This window comes from Halyomorpha halys, unplaced genomic scaffold (genome assembly GCF_000696795.3).
Source record: "Halyomorpha halys isolate HHAL.00 unplaced genomic scaffold, Hhal_1.1 Scaffold157.1, whole genome shotgun sequence".
Lineage (NCBI taxonomy): Eukaryota > Metazoa > Arthropoda > Insecta > Hemiptera > Pentatomidae > Halyomorpha > Halyomorpha halys.
In genome coordinates, this window is record NW_027114029.1 from 1,808,206 (window position 1) to 1,830,232 (window position 22,027).

Here is a 22,027-nt window from a genome sequence, read left to right on the forward strand (position 1 = left end):
ACCAGCGGATTGAAAATAGAGGGATGAATAGGAACCATTGTGGTTTACTTGGAATATATAGTAGAAAGATAACATTTTTTTTCCACAGTTTTCTTTTACAATTAATACCAGTCTATAAACTAAATACAGGTTTTTCAATTTATTCCTTTTTTTCTTTCCCTTCCATTTCACAACCCTTATTTCATTTGATCAACAAATTCCCCTATATAATAAAAGATATAAAAGAAAAATGACTAGTAGTATTTTTATTATATTTATTGAATTCATCATTTGGTAATTAAAAATTTGTCGTCAGTCATGAGCAACTTTGATTTCAGGTATCTTTACAATACAAATAATAATATATTAATATATAAATTAATAATAATAATAATAATTTTATTAATTTTATTAATATATTAATAGTATAATAATTATACATATAAATGATTGAATGTATTTTTGTGAATATGAAGGAGATGATCGGGGGTACGGTCATAAAGGAACACAAAATAGTTAACATAAGAAACTATTTATTTTGGCCCACTTTTCAGCGCTTCATCAGGGCTTAAAAAGATATAAAACAATTAAAAATATATTGAAAATGAACGATTTTATGATAAAAAAAATAAACTGAGGTGGGTTTAAAGATTATGTAAATATAAGTGAAAAAGGTTACTTTACTATAATTTTAATATTTTTTCTTGTATCTCACTAAAATGTAACGGTTTTTTGATCGCCATATCCCCTATCTACTCTATGTCTTTCCTACATCTATTTTTGTTACTCGTTCGTTATATATTATTATGTCATTGGATTTGTTATGTTGTTGTTATGTTGTTGGATTTGTATCATATCCTGTATCATCTTGTTTTATTGTCATTATTATATTAATTCATTAATTGTAAATTTTCAGCTTTATTATTCACTTCACAATCCTTTCAGTTATTTTTATTATTATTTTTCATTTAGTTTTTTTTAAATATTATTATTTTATTTATATTTTTTTCTTTATTTTCATTTTCATAGTTGTTAATTAAATTATTAGTTGTTTCACTTGAGATCGATTCATATTTTTCTTATCTAGCTTAAACATTTTATAGCTTCTAAACTATAATCCTAATAATCTAAACTGCACTATTTACATTTCACTTATGTATATCATTTTTATATGTTATTTTGGCACCAACCGATAAATGTCTTCTGGTCGGATCATATTGGATGTAATTTTTTAAATGAATAAAATAAAAACAAAATTAAAAATATATATTCTATATTATACTACTCCTACATTGAACAATAAGAAAAAAAATGGTTTGAAGTATCTCTTTGACAATAAAACCATGTTCTTGATGCTTCGGCAGTGACGTTCTAAGTCAAACAAGAAGAGTGTGAAAGAATGACGATAAAGCAAAACCAGAAAAATACATTTGTGGCTAATAAAATTTGAAAAACAAAAAATGACATGGATCTGTTTTGATGGATGGCACGGTTTTGAACAATAACATTTTCATCTTAATATATTAATGCCTGTTCTAATAATGGGAACTATCATTTCTAATGTATTAGAGAGAGAGAAAGAAATATTTTATTCATTCATACTGCCCAAATACATGGGGTTGCTACATTACACAGCATACTGATCAATCCGTGACTGGACAAATATACGTTACATATTTTTACATGATATAGTATAATAGATAGATAACATTTTTTTTTTCTTCCACAGTTTTCTTTTACTTTTCTTTTACAATTAATACTAGTCTACAAACTAACTACAAGTTTTTCAATTATATATTAATACAAGTATTCAGGCTTAATACCAGGGTATTCCAAGAAAGAGCAAGTTTTAGACCTTTTACAAAAGATTGAGCTTGGGAACATTCATACCTGGACTACACATAGCCAGGCCCAGAAATGAGGGATTAGGTCGTAAAACGTAGTTTTTTTTTCTAAAATGAAGTTTTTGGCTTTATCGGCTTTTTTAAGGTTGATAATTTAATATCCATAATTTGTTGAAAGAGTCTTTAAGAAATTTATTTCCTCATGAGAATAATGTCGAAGTTAAGTTATGATACGTGGCTCCTGATTGGAGATAAAACATTATTATTAATTAACAATATTTATTGTTAAAATTTCTATTTTTGCAGCTAGATGACCGATTACCTCAAATATCGACGGGTTTGATGAATTAAAACAAATATCTGACCGCAAAAATAAATATTTCTTTTTAAATCAAGTTTTTATTAATGAAACTTAAAAGTTTGCTCTGCTTAAAAAATCATAATTTGGGCGCTAATGATTCGGATATCACTTCTACCCCTTACTGTCAGAATTAACCATATGAAAATATTTCAAATTAACATTGGAAATATAAGATTCTTTTCATGAAAAGAAGATGGTCGGAGGCGTAGTCAGTAAGGATAAACAAATCAGTAAAACTTATTTATTTGTGCCGACGCTTCGACCATAATTTCTGGACTATATCATATTTGAAAAATCAAACGAGATAACAGAGAGAAAACTTTATTCAAAACCAATGCTGTCCAAATACAGCATACTTCAAGCATTCAAATCTGATGGGACAATGTTTTTTAAATCTTACAATATATAGGCTTAACAAGTAAACAATATATAATAATAGTATATATTCTTTTTTTTTATTTATTTATTTTTTTTTTTGTTTCATCACTTAGGTTCTTTTTTCTTTTGTTTCATCACTTTGGTTCTTTTTTCTATTTTTTTGTTTCATCACTTTGGTTCTTTTATCTTTTTCATTATTATTTTTTCTACTTTATTAATTTTTTTTGTTAATCCTTTTTTTTTTTTTTTCATATTTTCCCTTTCAACCCTTCTCTTTCTTTTTCCTTATTTTTCCCCTCTTTAACATAAATGAAACACACCTAAAATACAAAATACAACTAATCTTCATTTTAAATAAATAAGAATATAAACACGTAATATATATTTCATATAATTAATAAAAATCATTTATAAAAGTAGTGATAGATATATATTTTCATAACAAACAAACTTGAAAATATACATAACATTAAATTAAGTAGATAGTAGTTAATACTAATAAAAGATAAAATGTAATATTGTAGAGGCAAGAATTATACTAAACTAATGAGAAAAAAAGTTATGTAAATTTTATATAATTTATTTTAATTTTTTTATTTGTTTTCATCATTATTTTAGTATAATTCTTACCTCTATAATATTATATTTTATCTTCTATTAGTACCTACTATCTACTTAATTTATTGATACGTATGTTTCCAATTTTGTTATTATTTCTTTTTTCTTTTCTCTGAATGAAGGTTGTTATCCCGTTTTGTTTTATTTATTTGTGTGTACTTATTTCAGTACTCGGCTTCTCCGGTCTTCTCATACCATTTAACGGTCATCTGTAAACACTTCATGAATATTTTCAACACTAAAGAGATTGGAAATCATTAAAATTCTCAAAGCAGATTGGTGAATATTGATTAGAAAAATTAACACAAGTTCATTACATACGCTTTTTTATTTCATGTTCTATGTTATCAAATATAATAAAATATATGGATATAGTCTCAATATTCTTCATTAATTCATTTTAAATATCCAACATTTCAGCTAACCTGGTCATTATCAAGGATAATATTAATTTTAATTTCACATCCTTCCATTAGATATTAAAAATGTTACAGGGTACTGCCATTGTCTAATATAATATATTCAAATTAACCTATATTTGTCCAACCATTTTCATTGTTCAATATTTATTCTTTTATTTGCAAATTTTGTTTCTTTGCTACTATAAAATATTATATTGGTAAAATAATATGATGTTAGTAAAATCGTTATAATAGAATAACAAAATTTCTAAATTAAAGTATTATATTAAATTAAATAGTATATCAATATAAATGTAATTTGAATATATTATATTAGACAATGGCAGAATCACCTGTAACTTTTCTAATGATTACTGTGAGGCCGTGAAATTAACTTCAATTAAAATTAAAGTATTTAATAAACGTTGAATATTTATAATTAATTAATAAAGAATGTTGGGGCTATGTTTTTTTAATTAAAATTGATAAAGGAACTAGAACATGAAATCAAAATATATTTGGATAGAACTTGTCTTAATTTTTCTGTTGTATTATGTTATTCATCAATTGGCTTTAAGAATTTTCAATTTTTTTTTAAATATTGGAAATAATCATATATTTCCTACATCAATGTGAAATATTGTAGTATGTTTATATCAGTAAAGATTATTAATATTTATCTATATCTTATTTCTGTATATATTGCTCCATGGTGACCAACAACGAATAATTGAAAAAAAAATGTTATTCATAGAACAAAATCAATTATTATTTGCATATTTCAATTGTTTCATGAGGACAAAAGAGTGTTAATAATAACACAAGTGGTTGCTTGGGACTCAGCTGTCAGGTAAGGGATTAAAGTACGCTTTGTCAAGCGGTTCTCTATGGAGGATATTTGTAATTCTAATAAGGTCGGGCAACTATTCCGAATGAAATGGTAAAATGTGTACCTAGCCGATGTCAAAACTGTCCCAGGGGAAGGAAGCTTTGCATTGATCAGTTCCGATTTGCATACACCTATCGGCTCAGTTTGATTCAATTATGAAAATTAGATCTCTTCTATTCAACGGTTGTCTTCATGCTTCGACAGGCCCAGCACATTTCTTCCCCATCGAGCGATTAATCCAGATTTTAATTTATTTCAGGTTGTATTCTGTGCGAAATAGAAGATTAGACGCCGGAAACAAGTTAGTCATTTCTCAAAAAAAAAAACCTATTTTTAAAAAACCGTATTGCTGACACCTTATTGTAATTTTGAATAATGTTTACTTTTGGAAGTGGTCGGTAATTAACTCTTAGAGCTTACGAGTATACTGATATAATATATAATATTCTGAATACATTTTTTTTTTGTTTTGTTTTTTATCTTAATAATACTTTTTATTTATTGATAGATATTACAATCTGCCACACAGTTGTGGGCAATAGGTAATAGTGATGAATGATCTAATACATAATAAAATAAAATAAAATAATTTAAAAAAAAAATCTTAAAATATATACAAACAGAAGAATAAACAAAATGAACATAATCAAACTAACTGTATGAAAAATAAATAAATAAAATAACATAATGATAAAATAATATAGTAGTCACATTTACACTCTAATATACAATATTTACACAATCGACCTGAGGATCCCTGAGTCCACTCTATCCCCCATGTGTGAGGGGTAGAGCAGAGCTCAAAAGATCCCAGCGCATCCCTCTCGCCCATCACTGACTTATTGTTAACGCCATATTTAATATTAATTTGTAAATATTTGTTAATAGACTTAGTTTATATTAAATCACATTTTTATTTTGTTTTAAGATGAGTTGTATTTAATACTTGGGTTGTAATATTTAGATGCAGCAATGAGGGCCAGTAAGGATTGTTTTGTCTAGCAACAATACAAAAATCTACGGATTAAAATCAGTTGTCCAGTCGCCTTTGTGTAGTTAGTCACATATCTTCACAAGACCTTTTTCTGCGTAAATTGTTTAGAGGGCGGTATAGACGTGGGCCCACGATGAACAATCGTACTTGAACACATCTGGAATATTCATTTCATTTCCTTGTTTCATAATGAAAGCTAATAGTATTAGTTCATAGTACAAGTGCAGAAACTAGTGTGTTAATAACACTAATACTTATTATTATCATGATAGGGATAACTATTAGTGATATTACAGGAATTAAAACATATTAAATTACAAATTACTATTGTAAAATTCTGAGTAATTGAATAAAGATAAATCTACAAGACTAATAGTATTAGTTTCCACTTTATTATGAAACAGGGCCCTGATCCATCTGTGTCTGATCCATCGGAGATCATCCAGCATTATTTTATTTTGTAAATTTTGTTTATTCTTTTATTTCATTTTATTTTATCTTGAAGGATAGTTTTATTTTGATTTTGTTTTTCATTTTATTTCTGAAGGTTCTATTTTGATTTACTTTATGTTTTCTATTGTTATCTCAGCAAAATAAATGTTTATATTCCGAGCTAGCTCGTTTTGTTTTTGTTCATTTTAAAGCTTTCCATCAGAAAGACATCATAAATTTGAGATGGCTTTAACACAAAATATTTTATGACCTGAAAATTTGATTTTTCAATTTTGGCCGATTTATGTTTTTTGTGTGCCTAATCCGGTAGTGGAAGGATGTTAAAATAAACCAAATCGGTTTCTACAAGGTCTCTTTGAATTCGAGATATTTTATTTTAAGTGCTTCAACCCCGATTAGGGTTTCACCCGACCATTCTAGAGGCTCATTTAAGATCAATGTATTGCATTTTTATATCTTTATTAGACCAATACTATCATACATTTTTTGTTTTACAATTTCACGGAAACTGGTAATGATAGTGAGTAGACACGATATTTGAATAAAACAGTAATGACGACTGATCCCACATATTCGATAAAAAAACAAAATCTATTTTATTGTTTATCTAGAATTTTCATTTTGAAACAAACATCGAGTGCACAGCTTTCCTCTTTATCACTATTAGATATAGGTTGGATTTGTAATAAAAAATTACCAATCAAGCTCAGAAAAAATACAAAATTAAAAAATTCTGTTATGTTCCTTTTCGCTTATGTTGGTTCAATTTATTTTGTCAATTCATAATGACTATGTATACGTAAATATTTAATTTTAAATAAATATAACAATTGATATAAAACTTTAAATTGTGTTCATTCACTATAAAATCTAGCAATAGCTAAGCATTGTCGGGTCTGGAAGTTATGTATATATGTGCTTGGTTTTAATCTACTGCTGTGACTATTATTAATGGTCTGATCCCACATTGCCGTCTAATATTGAATTTGTTTAGCGGGTCACTGGAGAGGATCTAGGAGGGTGAATTCAGGAGAGTGAATTTGTTGATCGGGTGAATTAAAAATTGTGAAATGGTGTAATTGAAGGAACGGAAAAGGGAAAGAAAAAAAGGATTGAATTGAAATATTGGTATTTGGCGTATAAACTGAAATTGATTATAAAAGGAAACTGTAGGGGAAAAATAATGTTTTTTATTATTTTATTATACCATGTAATTATATATTAATTTATATAAGTATGCTCTCTACTTAATACACCTTTTAAATTCAACATGCTCAAAGAGTCAGAATTGAAGGCTTAAAAAGTAAAATTAATTTTTGTTGTCTAATAACATGCTGAAGAATAATTAAAAGCATGATCCAGAAAAAAAATCCAGAAACAAAACAACCCTCGTGGTTTCGTACTTGGAGGATCAAAATAAATTCCAACATATCCCATCAAATCACCTATACTCTTCGTCGTAAATCTACCGACTGCATTACAGTGTCCTTTAATTATGTTGCTCTTACCCCTTCGAACAGATCCGCTACCTTGGACTACATCTGGACAAACGACTGACTTAGGTTCCTCATACAAGACTGAAAAGACAGGAAACTACACGTCGATTTCGACTATTACAGCATTTACTAAACAAACGGTCTAAACTTCCAACTCATTACAAAAGACTGATCTACCTGACTGTAATAAGGCCTATCTGGACGTAGGGAGTTGAGCTTTGCAGCTCCACTAAGGCTTCAAATTCCTCTCGTATCCAATCCTTTCAATCCAAAATCCTTCGTAAAATCCTCAATGCTCCTTACTTTGTCACAAATAAAATCATCCATTAAGACCTTAATGTTCCTTATGTAACCGATTTAGCCCGAACCAGATATCAATCCTTCCATTGTAAACTCCCTAACCACCCAAACCCTCTAGTTTCTAACCTTGTTTCCTCTTCCATTCCTGATAATCCTCTGAGGCGCCTAAAAGGAAGATGGCCTCGAGACTTTCTAATATCGAAATATTATTAGAGTGCTTCTCTACATGCCTGTATCACATCATTGTGATCTTACATCAAATTTACTAGATGTATTTTTATGTAAATATCATTACATAAATAAAATTAAAAAAGAAACTAAACCCAGAAAGAGACAAAAATTTAATGTCTTTCGGAATTCCAAAATGGAGCTGCCCTTAAGTTACACCACTTTTATCAAAATCCGTCCAGAAAGGAAAAATAACGAGTGAGTACATTTTGAATTACCTTTGCCGTGGCTTTATATAGTTTGTATATTTTTTTCTGAAATTTTTTTTTTTTTTCATTTTATTATGTTTACTTCTCGTTGTCCTTATAAAATGATACGTTAAAATTAATAATTATACAGTAATTCTGTATTAGACGATTTTCGAAAGTTTATTTCACCATGGCCGTGGCAGTTAATGGCTTCATAACCGTAATAATTCTTTTCGTTCACTAAAAAGGGTGATAAAATTCCAAATTAAAATTTTATTAGTAAATTTTCTTTTCAAGTTTTGTTTATTAATCGTTTTTGCTAACACATAGTCTAAGAACATTTCGATTTTTTTTTAGTTTTTGTTGTTCAAAATTTGAAAGTAATCATCAAAGTAAAACATAAAAATGTGTTATTTGAGAATTCTCCGTTTGCATTAGTTGGTAACACACAGGGATTGTTGCAAAAGCGATGCAAAAGATTGTGTCTTTTCAGGAATAAAACAAATATAATAATGATTAAAATAAATTTTTAATTTCAAAATAATACTTTGTTAAGGGTAATAATTCATTGTGTATGTATTAATGAAATATCCTTGGGAGAGGTAATTTCATCAATAAGGCACTGAGCTTCTAATGCCAAGGACTGGGGTTCGAATCCGTTTGTGGCAGGTAATTATTTTCTGTTTCACTTTTACTTTAGCCGTGAGTCAGTTCCGTGTGTTCGGGAATCCTCCGTGGTCAATCTAGCCTCATGAATTGCATACTCCTAATTGATTAAAAATCTGGCGGTCGAGCGTAATTCCGACCAAATCAACTCCTTGCACAACCCTTCGTCCAATAACAGTACTTCCTTAAAAAGTACTGCACCCCTTACCCGTCATGTTTTTTAGCGGTACAAGTTTAATTTTTAATTTAATATTAATTTCCGGTAAATGTAGAAAACCCCGACAACTGCAACCGTTCTTTATTGACTAATCAGATGATGTTTCGTATTTAATGTTTCTTTCATTTTTAGATCAATTCCTACAATCATAAAAAAAAATCTTTTTCAGCAATCTGAGAACTTTTTTTATATGAATGGTTTTTTATATAACGAACTTTTATGTTTTGTTTACGCATTACTATAATTAAGGTAGCACTATACTGTATAATATAGTATTATTGACATACATATTTTTGTATGATGAAAAACTGTAATCAAAATTTTAGCTGTCTTATGTGTCTGTATTTATGTGTAATATAATTATGGTTTCAATAAAATAGTTACTATAACATATAGTGTTATTTTTAATTATAGTAATGCTTATTTTTTTTAAAGTCGTTAAACAAAAAAAAATTATATAAAAAATTTGTAATTGATCATGAATTATGATTTCAGGAATTGATTAGAAAATGGACATAGCATATAATGAATTAATAAAGGATGGTTGGAGTTGTGAGGATTTTACAGAATTTCCCATAAATTATTAAGTATGAAAACTTTTATTTTTGCAATGATTATAAAAACTATTTAGTTTACTAGACGCCTGTTTTTATTATTGTTAGTATTATATGATAGTAGGAGTAAGTGTTTATATTTTAGGGTTACTTATAAAAATAAATGAAAGATGCAAAAGCAGCCTTCCTCTTAAAAAAAAAAAAAAAAAAAATGGAGAAATGTAATTAGAAGGGTGATGGTAGGAGATTGGTTTATCTAGTGAGTAGCAGTACATGGCAGTTGAGATGGAAGGAATGCTCGAAATTAATCAGGCTTGGGCCGGGGGCTGATGAGCGGCCATATTTTCTTTTCCTTTTCCACCCCCTACCACCCTCTCCCCCCATCACTCCCTCTCTCTCTATCCCTCCCTCTATCTCTCTCAATCCCCTGGTCCAGGCCTCTCTTTGCATGCTTAATGCTCTCGGAGGGGAGGTCCTTCGCCTTTTGTTACTTTCCTCTCCCGTGTATGTGTCGGTGAGCGAGCGGCTGTGTGCGTGTGTTTAAATGTCTCTCCCCCCTCCTTCCTAATCTTCCTTTCTTTTACGCACTCTTTCTCTCCCACCCGCCTCTAAGGCTATTGATTAGTATGCATTATAATAAAAAAAAGGAAAGGAGAAGAAAAAACGAAATAGGCCCAGCGAGGAGCAAGGACCCCCCTACCTCGCATCTCATTAGGCTTCGAGTCACCCCCGAAACGCAATTAATGAAATATTTTATTCCTTCCTTCACGTGCTCCAACCCTCAGTCCCCATATTTCTTAATGCTCATTTCACAGTCACCCTTCGGATGTCTTGTCTCTCTCCGTCCTGTTTCATCATTCATTTTAAGAGCTGGAGCTTTAAAACATTAAAAGTTCTGAGCCCTTGCGAGAATGATGTGTCCTCCCAATTATTCTTTATTCTTATTCAAATGGTTTTTAATATCACATAAAATTACCAGTTTGCCGCTAGATTGATCTCGGTGACGTTGTCATAGACGTTAGTAATTTATTACATGAAAAATAATGAAAAAAAAAAATTAAAACAATATTAAAAACAGAAAAAAATATGGATATACACAATACCATATCGATGTTAATCAATTTCAAGGTAATACCTATGGTTAAGTGTGGCGTTCATTTTTGTGTCAGTTCTATAGGAATTTGTTGAGTTTGTACTCATGTGCTGAATTTTAAATCAGTAGACATTGGTTTGTTCTATGCCTTTAAAATATACTGTGTTGTATTCTGTACATTCTGGTCTAATAATCAAGAACCTTGTCTACCTACATAATACGTTTTTATATGTTACTTTAGTATTTCTTTTGTTTGTATATATTTTAATATATTTTAAGAGTTTTTTTTTTTAATTTTATTTTATTATTATTATTCTTTTATTTTGTTTCCTAATTTTTTTTTATTTTAGTATGTATGAGATCATTTATCAATATTACCTATTGCCCACAACTGTGTGGCAGATTGTAATATCTATCAATAAATAAATCTATCTATCTAAAAAAAAACTTTAGTATTACTACATGTTGTTAAAGTTATAAATAGAAAATGAACGAAGCTCAAGTGCATATAAGTACATTTACTACATATATTACAACGTAAGCGATAAGTGACCTATCCTTATGCCTTCTCAATTTTGTTTCTGATTTTTAGCTGCAATATCTCTTTTGTGGGGCCAGTTAAAAATTTTGATAATTAATAATTCAACACACTTTACCATTTATTTATTTCTTTTTGGTTGTTAACTTTGGCGTATAATAGAGTATTTACAACATAAGTTCCATTTTATAAGTGAAATTGGGTTTTAAAAAATCACAAATATTAGTTGTCCTATTAGATAAATTATGGAAGAATAAAGGCTATGAGTATCACAATTATATTATAGCAACAGATCAAAGTTGGTAAGCACCTATATGATATTATAAATCATACAAAAATAAATTGACAATAATAATAAATAGTAAGATGACATTTAAAATTTGTAACCAGAAATTGGCAGAAAGAAATTAAAACAAATCTAGAAAATGTGTGGTGGTGATGTTTAAGTATTATGCTTCGGCTCAAATAATAATGTTTTATTAAAAAAATAAAATTCCAATAATAGTTGTTCGGAAACAGATGTTGATTTATAAAAAAAATATATTTCCGGAGAATTTTTTTAGAGAAAGAAATTTATTCAATCATGCTGCCCAAATACATCGGGTTGCTACATTACACAGCATACTGATCAATCCGTGATCGGACATATATAAATTTATAAATTACATTTTTTTGATATGATACAATATAATAGAAAGATAACATTTTTTTTTTTCCCACAGTATTATTTTAAAATTAATATCAGTCTACAAACTAAATACAAGCTTTTCAATTTATCCTTTTTTTTTTTTCTTTCCCCTCCATTTTACAACCCTTATTTCATTTTATCAACAAATTCCCCTATATAACAAATATTAGAATATAAAATAAAACCTACAGATGTCTGCCAGCACTAAAATTAAAGCAAATTAAATGTACTATAAAGTAGTTCATGATGTTTATCTTCGTAAGAGTAGTGGTTTTTATGATATTTTTCAAGAAAACTTGGCAAAATGTTAATTTATAGCTGTTTGGATAAGAAGTTTGAGAATATCATAAAAACTACTACTACTAGGATAAAGGTCATGAACTAATTTATATTATATTTAACTAACTTTAATTTGAGTGTTGGCAGACATTTGCACGTCTTATGTTTCATGGATATAGATTTCTCAAAATAAATTCACTGACTATTGATTTTTCAGTGAATTCTTGATGGAATGATGGAATTTAAAAAACTATATCTTTGGAACTATTGAACGTAAATAGCTCTTTGGGGCTCATGCTTAGCAAATGCATCCTACTTTAAATGATGTTCTATTAGGTTTTAAGTGCTGTTGATAGTTTTGAAGATATAGAGCTCTGAAGGAAAAATTTCTTTCTTTTATCGTTTTGAAACAGCTGCCATTTTTCATTCCCTCTACCTATAGATGGCAGAATCATCAATTTCGACTTGTAATTATACATAGTTTTCATTAAAGTAATAAAAAATTGGGGTGAAATAACTGCATTTTTTTTTTACCCCTCCCCTAGAAGGTAATAAATATGTACGAATATATAAAACAAATTTGACTTATTTACATCTTTCTCACATCAATTAATGTGAATTTCTGTTATCGAATAATTTTTTTTTTCAATTTTATTTTATGTATATGTTTTTTATCTGTACTATTGCTGCAACGTCAGTTGATATATTTTAGTATAGATTGAATGTTATTAGGAACATTATAAAAATTGAAGTTCAGGCATTATGCACAGGCAAACAATACCATCCCTGTGGATTGCCTTATATTCCAAAAAAAAAAAAAAAGATTCGGTAGAAAATTTGATCCATATATTTTTGAGATTGTTATGTTCATAAACGTATAGCTTGTAACAGTATAAATTATTACAGTATTACTTTTCAGGGGGAAAAAAAAGTTGTTTTTAAAAAAAGGGGAAAAAACTTATGAGTTATTTCTATATTAATAGTTATGCATCTTTAGGTGAAGTGTCTAAAAATGCATACCGTATCCTCAGGGGAAAAAAAGTTGGATTTGTCATCGGTTCTATATTGTCATAGCGACTTTGTTAATCTTAATAAAAATGTACAATTTTGGTACATTTAATTGTAAATATAGTCAAAGTGAATTAAGAAGACACACATTACCTCCATCTCATTTCGAATCATATCACAAATTGAGTGAAGATTTTTTTTTTATGTTTTTTTAAAATTTTCTTATTGAAATTTCTAAATTTCTAGAAGAAATGGTAAAAACTGTCTGATTAATATGACAACGAAGTGATTTGAGAAACCATTCATCAGAAGAACTTCATTGATAGATTTATGTTAGTTGGCCCTGAGGCATACTATATTTTTAAACAACTCGGTAGCGCATTTGGAATTCAGAAAAAAAAAAAAAGCAACTTTAAAAGCAATAATAACCTAGATAGTATTGTCCTACTACTATTACACACCGGGGGTATGACCGACTTAAAACTCTTTAAATCTACTTAAAACGAGCAAATATAAATTAATTATCTCTTGCAGAACCGATTTCAACTTCGATCGGTCAAATGGAGAAACTCCGGAATTACCGTAAAATTATTTGAAGAGAAACAAAAAAAACCAAGGATGAAAGGCATATGCCTTCCAGGTTCTTTAGTGTATGAGAGGAATAGAGAGAGGGAGGGATGCTCCAAGATTTGCAGCAGTGACGGTCACAAAAGATTTCCCAAGTTTTTAAAAACTTTTTAAAAGTCGGAATAAACTTTTTCTTTCATCGAAGAAAGTTTTCGGGTTCATTGTCTTTTCCCTATCTCTTCATATTGTTATATCGTTTTGAAGACTCTTTGGACCCCTCCCTCTAGTCAACATGAATGAGACAAATGGAGTTATTTGGGAATTTAATCAATAATAAAAATAAAGGAAAAATGATAAAATACATTACCAGCAAAAGTTTTAATAACCTGTTTATAAATCAAGCTTTTATGGCAGATCTTACTATTTGTAATGTAATAAAAGAAAAAGAAAAAAATATTAAAATTACGATAATAAAACTAGTATGTTGCTTAATAACAACCTAAAATTACTAGACTTTTTTTTTTAATGTCATTACACTAGTCTTCCATAATAATTAACTTGTAACAATTTTTTTTTTATAAAAAAAAAAATAAATCCGCACTGCTACAACTGCTGGAGTTCAGTACTTTGTAAGCGAATACTGTTATTAGAACTACGGTTGTGGAATGAGGTGATTTGGTCAGAATTATGCTCAACAGTCAGTTTTTTTACCGAATTAAGAGTAACTACTTATGAGGCTAGGTGGACCCCGGGGTTCTTCTGGCTCCTGAACCCAATGGTTAACGGTAACAGAGTAAGTAATTGCTACTCTTGGGTTCAAACCTAGGGTCCTTTGTGTTAGTAGCACAGTGCTTTAGTGTTTTTTAGTAAAGTGTAATTTATTTTTCTAAAAACACTGATTCTTTGAGTAGATAGAGTTTCAAATCTCTACTGAAAGTGGAAATGATTAGTCCAGTAAGAGCTAATAAGTAGGGAATAGATAATAAATCAGGATTTTAATGGAAACTAAGCTTTGTATTATTTAGCTGCTTGAAAACGTCTTAGATGCTTGATTTTGAAGAAAAATTTGTCTGGCTCATTATGTTTCACTTTAATTCCTTAAATAATTATCTGTCACTTACTGATTCGAACCAATTTGAAGTTAGTAGCACAGTGCATTATTCAGTTAAGAGGAAGTATAATAGACGGTCGAATATTCGAAAATTATTGGGTTGAACATAAAAACATAAAACTATGAAAACATTTTTTTCTAAACAAAATAAGAGGATAAAACAACTTATTTAAGTAAAAGTTTATCCGCATTTTTAACAAACGTTATTGCGTTTTAATGCTGTTCCTTGAAAAACGGAAGAAATGAGACTCAACAACTATAAAATCAACTCATAAAAATTTTTCAAACTTCTAAAGTCCGGTGGTGCCAGATGGCACATATCTATTGAGATATACAGGGGTTTTCTTTCTTATTTATAAGAACTAATCTTCCACATACATACAGCGCTCCGGAGGTCAAATTGAGAACAATAAATCACTATATAATTGTTACTAATTTATAAACCACCATAATTGGTATAAATTTATTTATATTAAATTAGTTGACCTGGAAATGCTTCATTATTGCTGTATTTAAGGAGATATATAGATTAAATGAATATAAATGATAATTATTTATTTTGTTTTCATTTATTATATAGTTTATTAGATTTATTTCAAATTTAATACAATTTTCTCTGAAAAAGAAATTTTTAATTTTAAACAAAATTATTTTTAGGTTTTTTTTTTAAACGTAAATATAAATATTAATACATTACTGCATTTAGTTAAAATTAATTGTTAACGTATACTTTATATTTACGATTTGGTGACATAAATTAAACCAATAAGGAAAAAAACAGAAATTTGTCTTACGTTTTAGAAGCTAAATCAATAATCTTTTTTTTTTTTTTTTTACCACAAAACTCTAAACTCTACCAATAGAGAAATATAGGAACCCTGTTTGCTAGATATATGTTGTGAGATTAAAATTTGAAACCCATATTTCGCCGTTATTCTTGTAAATAGAATATAGCTTAATAGAATCGGAAATATTTTTTACTTATTCTCCAGAAAGAGACGAATTGATTGGTATACAAAACCAAAAACCCTTTATTTTCATCCTAAATTTTTTTCTGAATTTTAATCCAGGAATTGGAAACAATAACGTAAGAATTGGATAAAATTCAGAGCAATTATGAAAAATTATCTGAACAATAGTCACCGGAAGGAAAAAAAAATCCTCGGAACCAATCGAGGTGAAAAATTTATAATTTTTTTGGAAAACGGTATTTGGTTCTTTGAGACGACAATAAAAACGAATATGAAATGCTCTTTTCTAAAAAAAAAAAAAAAAAAAAATCTGACCCACTTTAACCCAAGCCACACTAGGTTTTTATAATTTTTCGTAAATATAATATAGCTTTTTTTTTTTTTTTTTTTTTTTTTTTTTTTTTTTTCCGAACCCTCTAAAAACAGAAATAAAATGTGAATTAGTAGTGCAATATAGCTTAACCGAATGAGTATTACTTAGTAGAAATAACTTTTTTCTTTTCCTCGGGAAGAAGCTTTTGAAAAAAGAAGCATTTAAACGATGAAATGGAACATTTTGAACAAAAACTGCACAAAAATCGGTACCTTAATAAATAAGTTTATTGCGGACAAATATTCGACAGCTCTCTTTTATTTACATAGATCGATTATAAAATCTCTTTTCAATCGCGTTATCGATTTTTTTTGCCTAATAAGCTCTCGCTGGCCGTAGGTTGGACAACTCTATTCTAGACTACCGACTCTCCTTCCTGCTTCGATATGAGTAGACATGGCCCCAACAGTATACCGCTTTTACCGGACGATAGTGCCTGCATTATCACTAATTCAGGGGGCAGTGGGAGGAAGAAGAGATGTCTAGACGAGGGCATTAATAATAATTAAAGAAATATAATTTCGGCTGAGAAACAATGGGTGATTAATGGAGGTTGGTACCACTGGCTTACAAAGGCCCCTTCCGGTCAAGCCACAAAGCAGTGCTTGTTATTTAGTGGGCAGGTTTAAAAGGATACTTTAACCTCTTTGTCATCTAGCCCTCTATTGTGGTACCTGAATAGTTGTCTTGCTAATTTGTTTGATAAGGCTTTTTTATTGCTTTTTTTTATTCTCCTCCGGCCCCTTATTTTCTCCTTTCGCCGCTCTTACCTTTCTTTTTTCCAGATAATAATGAGGGATTTACGACGAAGGTAGTTAAACCGTTCTTCATAAAATATAAAGATGTAATTAAACTGCCCCTGTATTCCACTATAATCAGAACCGGCTGTAGTTGTTCAGCATCCGGCGGTAAATATGAATGAGGCGATAAACGTAAAACTTTTATTAATGATTTATATTTTTCCGGTTTTTATTTCGAAATAAAGTTTATGCTAATAAAGTTTGTCTATTGTAATTTTTTAAGAAGCAAATGAAAATAAATAAATTTTAATTAAAAATAATAAGGTATTGGTAGCTGACCGTAGATTAACATGTAAAGAAGATTGTCGGGGGGAGTGGTCAACAAAAAAAAACACAAATAAACAAAAAATTATTTATTCGGTCCGACGTTGCGATCTGAATTTCAGGTTTTCATCATTGCTAAAAAACAAAAAAAGATAACCATCAATCAGAGGTACATAAAAATAAAAAGAGATAATAAACTAAGAAATTTGGAAATAAACATAACCATGAATTGAAAATAAAATACTTGATTAATAACCATGCAAGTAAATAGTAGTAGATTGATAACAATGAGAGATGAAATATAAGAAGATATGTAAGTAGTGTCTAAAAATACCGTAAAAACGGGTGTAAACCGTGGTACGGTAGGGTCTTCATTGAAACGGATGCTCCTCAAAGCTGCCTAAAAATTAGTTGCTCTATAACTCACTTGAGAATAATTTCCCAACAACGACTTTCCGGTAAATATGCAATTACTCTAAGTGTCGGTTCACACAAATATACTTTGGACCCACAGAAGCTTTGTCCAGCTTGTGATGGAACGGTCCTGGAGGATTGTTTCCATTTTTTGACAAATTGTCCCGTGTATCATGAGAATCGAATCCGATACATGCCGAAGCTAAGGTTTATTAGCCGAAATAAGTAATATATATATATAACAAAGTATAAGAAATAAGTATTAATTTCTGTCTGTACCCTCGGGACTGGACCTTAAAATGATTTTTATATATGTAACGCAAAACCTTTTCATACAGCTAGACACCTATCGTCCAATAAGGAGGTATAGTTTTTTAATATTATTAAATATGAAGTGACGTTTTTGTTTTACTGTTTTATTCCAACGAATGTGGATAGCCCAGCTTGGGTATATTGTTTGTTATTAGTTTATATAAACGATCTGTAACTCATCATTATTGTAAAATTACTACAATTGATTATCTATTTCATGTACTTCACAGGCTAGCTCTATTTGTACGGGGGTTGCCCCATAAACAAATAAATAAATTATTATTATAGTGTCTAAAAAAAACTGAAAAAAATAAATCAACGATGAACTGTACTTAATTAAAAATAAATATACATTGGTTAAAATAGTTTACCAGAATCATGGTCAAATATTTGTTCGAGTAATTATGATTTGTTTCCGAATCGATTTAATTCATAATTATTTAATAATATATAATAATAATTATTTATTACTATTAATAACAAACATCGTCTTAACTATCAGGTTTTGCTTGGAAAAGAGACGAAGATTGATTTAATTGTTTCATTACTGCTTAGGAATCGCGAATGCTTGGAGCAGTGCAGTTTTTAACCCAGACGTTAATCTTAGGAGCTCTTTCAGATTAGAGTAGTTATTTTCTAAACGATTTCTAAAATAAATAAACAAATTACTGTAAATCATTATTTAATTTTTAATAGTTAATTAAAAATTAATAAACACTTTTAAAAAAAATGTGGCCCATCACACTTTCATTTACCACCCTACATAAGTCCCCAAATTTTATGTATATAGAATCGCTATTTTTGAAGAAAAAAAATCTTAAGTCCAGGGATGTTGAAAATTATGAAAATTTGAGAAAAAAATTTCTATTATTTTGTTATAAAACCATACAAGTTAATAAATCTGATACGGATGTGCATGACCGAAACGGTTAATAAGGTACAAATCGGCAATCATTATTCTGAGAAATTCGAGGTCCGGTCAGGTTTAAAACAAGGTGATCCTTTATCACCTATCCTATTTAATCTAGCACTAGAATACGTCATGAAAAGAGTGATGAATACCAAAAAGGATTTAACTTTTGGTAAAATACTCTCTAATCCCCATAGATGCATTGGGTTGATGTCATATTGTGAAAAACGGTTTGAGAGTAGCCTCCTGTTATGCATTCGTAATGCAATTGAAAAGGGGGCTGAGGAATTGAATCATTTGGAAAAAGATATAGGTATAGGAGGAAATAAGTTTGAACAGGTAGATAGGTCTAAGTATTTAGGTTGCATGCATGTTATTTTTCAGTTTCGAAACTGCATAGCTCGCGCCTTCAGTCCAAAAACTTAAAAATTAGAATTTACAAAATATTATCCTTCCCACTATTCTTTATGGACGCGAGACGTGGTCTCTTACACTAAGTGATGAACAGCGCCTTAAGGTTTTCGAAAATAAAGTATCACATAAAATATTCGGACCGAAAAATGATGAATTAACGGAAGAATTTAGATGGCTAATTGAGGGAAATGGACGGTAATTATAATTCAAGTGACAGCATTGCGGTGTATAAGATGGGCCTGTAAGGTTTTAGGGCTCAGTAATGAGCGGATCTCTAAAATGTTAACAAAAACAGAACCGTCGGGTAACCGTCCGAAGGCTAGACCAAAACGTAGATGGGAAGATTGCGTTAAAACTGATGTAGTAGAATAGGGTTAGAGGATGCGTCACTGGAAGGATGTACGTGGAGAGCGGTTGGTAGTATCGGCATCGAACCTTTGGATTCGTTAGGCCTTTATTATGATTATTATTATTTTGTAATAAAAATTCGTTAGGATTTCTTGTGGTTCGAATAACGAATATCAATTTTGTTCCTGCGAATGTTACAAATTTACTCATCCACCTTTCAAATAAGGGTTTCAATTATTTTCGGAGAAAGTAGTTAATTCTTTTGTGATGTAGAATTAAGGCGTATATAGTGGTGTTAGGGTGGATTTTCACCTAAATGCTGTTAGGAACTATTAGAAAAAAGTCAGAAATTTTGATGCATATTAAATTGTTTAAAAATAGTAAAATGCTATTAACATCATAATTTCTAAAAATAAATGTTAATAACATTTTAATGTTTAATGTTCACACCGGTTTATAGACAAACGTTACAAAAATTTTAACGTATCGGTTTAATATATATCAAATTTTGTTAGAAATAACAAGCATTTCGATTGTGACCGGTATAAGCAATGGTATTACTGACATATAGGGGAGCGGTCTGGCTCAGTGAGTAAGATACTACGGCCAATCCTGTGTGTTCGGAGAGCCTTCTTGAGTCCATCCAGCCTCGAAAATTGGGTGCGCTTAGTTGGGGAAAATTCTAGAGGTTGAGCATGATCATGAAGAAATCACCCCTTTATGTATCCGTTGTTCAAGAAACAGTAATTTTTAACAAGCTGGCCCCTTTTTTTCACAATTATACTTTCTGTTAGGTAGTTAAAATAAATAAATAAAAAACTGCAATAATGATAAATATACAACACCCAGGTAATTCGTATGGAAGAGGCTGTGCAATGAAGTGCTCTTATCTCTTATACCATTGACTATACATATAATTTGTTTTATCCGAGGCTATAAGAGGAAACCAATGCCTTAATATTTCTCTTTTTCATTAAACCTACCCTCTTCAGATTATCAAGTTTATAATAAATTCCAATCCCCATAGCTTTCTCAAAACAGACATTTTAAAATGTCAACCGAAGACCGTTTAACCTCAGTTAATTTTTATATCGAGGAAGAACCCAGGGGGCCTTAGGAAATAAGGATAAGGAAAGAAGGAGCGGGAGGAAATGACATGCTCGCTCTTGAACGGCACTTTAATGAGATAAGGCTCTTTTAAACAAGGAGATAGGAGCTCTGATTATGCGGAGTCGCGTACCCCCATACACCGCTCTGCCTCCTTTCAAAATTGAACTTCAGCTCTGCTAATTATGTAAGAATAATAAGGTTTTCAAGTTTCAACGCCCTGTAAGATTTTTAAGGATTACAGAGTTTAATTAACAATAAACAAGTTACATAGTACTATTGTTATCTTAAACGAGAATTTCATGTATACACTCACACACACCAACGTAAGAAATGGAGCGAGAAAATATAACAAAATCACGTCTTAGTACGACTGAACGGTATTATTTATTCCAAAGCGGTACAACAGAATTTTAATACTGTTATACACTCTTATGAATTTACTATTGAACTCATATGAATTTATTATAAAGAGAAGCTGTATAAGAATTTTATTATAATATATAGGGAGAAATATTTTTCTGTTGAATTATTCTAATATTTTTATCAGTACTAGGTTTCTTCCATTAGATCACTGACACTCCATAAATATTATGTACTGTCCTTTGCGGACACGATATACCATGAATATTCCCTCAATACAAAATTAGATACTTATTAATGTATAATATAACTGATTATATGTTTTCTATTATCTTGTTCGAGACTGTTATTATTGTTTAATTAAATTGAAATACTTCTATAAATCTTAAAATTCCTTTATTATTAACTTCACATGTCCAACGTTTCAGACATCGTTACTTTTTGAATGAAAAGATTCAGAATTTATGTCTCAATCTGTTAAGTTAAATGCTTATTAAAACTAATTACAATAAGTGTAATTTTCCTTTCAAGTTATTTAATATTTTTGTATGATAATTGTCTTGTTTTATTTTAATTTTTTCGGTTTACTGAAAAGTTTAATATGTTGTGTATTCTTGTGATAATAAAATATTACCTTAATATTAAGATATACGTGATGAATAAATTTAGGTTAAAAAAAAGTTATTTTTTATATTCTTAAGACAGAATACTTTAAAAAAATCTGTACTGCTATAACCCATAAGGTGTCAGAGGTGCAAAACGTTGTAAGGAAGTACTGTTACTAGATCAACGGTTGTGCGAGGTGATTTGGACAGAATCACGCTGGACCGTCAGATTTTTACACAATTAAGGGTGCCCATTTCATGATTTATATAATATTTAATATATATAATTTGTATTA

The 22,027-nt window shown here is 29.5% G+C and overlaps 1 long non-coding RNA gene across 6 annotated transcripts in view; it reads left to right on the forward strand.

The window, feature by feature from the left end:
• The window catches only part of LOC106678711 (uncharacterized), a 263,439-nt gene that overhangs the window by 41,095 nt on the left and 200,317 nt on the right, over nt 1-22,027 (forward strand). For 5 of the 6 annotated variants that reach the window (XR_010844478.1, XR_010844480.1, XR_010844479.1 and 2 more), the window contains exon 3: nt 9,508-9,599. The exons of the other annotated variant lie outside the window; for it this stretch is intronic. This is a non-coding gene — a long non-coding RNA (uncharacterized lncRNA). The remainder of the gene's footprint in view (nt 1-9,507; nt 9,600-22,027) is intronic. 6 annotated transcript variants of the gene reach the window in all.